General features: G+C 51.5%; 1 pseudogene across 1 annotated transcript; it reads right to left on the reverse strand.

Moving 5' to 3' along the window:
- Positions 1 to 1,100: 1,100 nt before the first annotated feature.
- LOC309552748 lies at positions 1,101 to 1,865 on the reverse strand (annotated as a pseudogene). The gene is made up of 2 exons: positions 1,861 to 1,865; positions 1,101 to 1,696 (listed from the first exon to the last, which is right to left on the reverse strand). The product of its transcript is annotated as an uncharacterized misc_RNA (transcript).
- Between the last annotated feature and the right edge of the window lie 786 nt (positions 1,866 to 2,651).

The following is a 2,651-nucleotide window of genomic DNA, read 5'->3' on the forward strand; positions in this document are numbered from 1 at the left end:
GCGCAGTTGGATACTCAACTGGTACAAGTATTTTTAGTCCTCTGCTTAGACATTGGTGTCATTTGCAGGAACATTCATAAAGGTACACCCAGATACAACAACGTATCCTGTTGTGAAGCCTTTCTAATGATTAATTCACAAGCCTCTCACTTGTCTCCTGGGCAAGCATGATACATAGCTGCTGCAAATCCAGTAACAGCATGAAAATGAAGGTAATAAGTCAGCGTACAGATACTCCAGTTTGGGTGTCAGCGGAGGGGCTGTTGGCTTCTGAGAATAGAGTTTAGGCTAGTTCTGTTTCAGTATATTTATAATAAAGAGCAGACAAGTGACCTCACAGGAGCCCATACTCAATATGACAGGCCAATAATGTAGTATTTGCAGAACACAGTATGACAATCTGCAATTGTCCAGGTTCCAGTCAATAATTTAGGACACAGAAGAAACAGGAATTTCCAAGAATAGGTAATTACTTAAAGTGTTGTTACCCCAACACTTCATATTCCTGATATGTGCCTGCTGTACCATTTACTTGTATGTGGAAGTATCCTGTTCTCATTGTATTGCTTCCTGTATGTGAAATCCCTGGTATCCCTGTCAGTCCCTCTGCTTGACCAATGTAGAATAGATGTCCCCCCAAACTCTTAGGCTGCTTAACGCCAAAGGCTCCACCCCCATCCCATAAACCTTTCTCTTTACCTAAATAATTGAGACCACACCGTGCTTGGAGTTAATTGGCCACAGCAGCCATTTTATTAACCCTTTTACCTTAAAATTAACATAAGGAGAAAAAACATTCCTTAAAAAACATAAAACAAATCAGTCATTAAGCCTGTTGGTCTTTGAGGCACCTCCAAATAATTCCAAATCCTGCACTGCGGGACCTGTGCCCTGATAGGCCTCCAGCCGCGTCACCGGCTCGAGGACAAACCACTCCCCGCAGTGCCACCATTTTGAATTCCATTTAAACTGACATTAAATGGAATGCACCATAGGGACCCATACCAACGATGAGTCCCAACCATACCCTTATCCTAAACTGTTCACCTCCCCCGCCAGCAAAGACCAACAAAACTCCACCAGCACCCAAGGGTGACACCTTACCCTTGCGTGCCCTTCCAAACCCTCAAGGCTCGCTGGATCCCATCCTGCAATCCCAGAGCCCACAAATCTATACCCACCGCATTGAGGTGAACTCCGTCACCCCGCAGATACCGCCATGTGTCCACTTCCAATTCCAAGTGGCGAACCACCAACCCACCATTCCGACACACAAAGCGCCCCACTTCCTTGTTCAACTTAATCCGAGCCTTATTAAGCCGCGCGACCGACCTGGCCATGCGCCAGGACGTGCGGGCCACCATATCCGACCAAACTATAAGCAGCGCCGGAAAAGCCGTGCGCAGCCGCAGGAAATCCAACTTGATGTCCCTGATCAAGGCCCCCGCGGACCTGGCCCCCAAATCGTTGCCCCCGGCATGCAGCACCAAAACATCTGGCTGCCTGTCTAACCGGGCGAAACGATGCACTTCCGGAAGGAACCTGCCCCAAGTAAGCCCTGGCACCCCCATCCACCTGACACAAGCCTCCTGCCGAGAAAAACCAAGTTGTCTACCATTAGGACGCACATCAGCTCTCCGGGCCCCCCAGAAAACATACGAGTGTCCCAAGATCCAAACGAGGCAGGGGTCCAAACCTACAAGAAAAGGGGACAAAAAACACCAACCAATAATCAGACAACCAGCCGGGCCCCCCACCCCCCCAGCGATAAAACCAACACCCGCACATACATTACACCAACAGCTGCGGACGTACGTACAACAAGAACCTCCTAGACTCCCAGCGCCCAATGCGTTTTACCGCATCCTCGTTCAACCCCCAGCGCGCAGCCTCCGTGGCCGCCCCGATCCGAAAGGAATGAGATGCAAACTTACTGGCATCCAAACCCAAAGAGCGCACACACTTTCTGAACACCGATATGAATTGAAAACGAGAAAACGACGACCCGTCCGCGTGCATCAAAAATGAACCGGGCCGCGGAGGGCGGATTGCCCAGTAAGCCTGAACCGCCCCCACCGGGCACAGCGGCGAAGACGGCACCGCGAACAACCGGACACGGACCCCCTTGCCACTCTGGTCCGTTTTGGACCGGCGAAGGAGGATAGTAACCCCCTCCCGACCTGCAGAGACATCCTGAACCAATAAGCCCCCCGGCACCGTCCGGGAGGAGCTGACCAATTCCCCAATCCGGAAAGCCCAGAAAAAAGCGAGAGAAAAGGCCACCTTAAACAACACCACCTCGTAACACGAGGCGCAGTGCACCCCCAATTGCATGCAAACGTCCTGTAAAAGAGCGAAGGACACCGGGCGCCTAGAGTCCCTCCTCCGATGAGCCCTGGAATAGCCTTTCAACGCCTGTCTCACCAAGAAGTCCTTCGTGAAGTCCTGACAACCCAGAAATTTAAACAGAAAGGCCAAGCCGGACAACTTGCGTGCCACAGCGGAAGCCGACGAGCCCCTCTCAAAATGATCAGAAACAAAAGAAAGTAACACCCACCTGACCTCCGGACCCAGGGGATCCACCGATGCCACCCGTAACACCTCCAGCCACTCCAACCATACCTTGCAATACGCCGACCACGTGGACTCGC

The sequence above is a fragment of the Pelophylax lessonae genome (genome assembly GCF_965119305.1).
Source record: "Pelophylax lessonae genome assembly, chromosome: 4".
NCBI classification, from domain to species: Eukaryota; Metazoa; Chordata; class Amphibia; order Anura; family Ranidae; genus Pelophylax; species Pelophylax lessonae.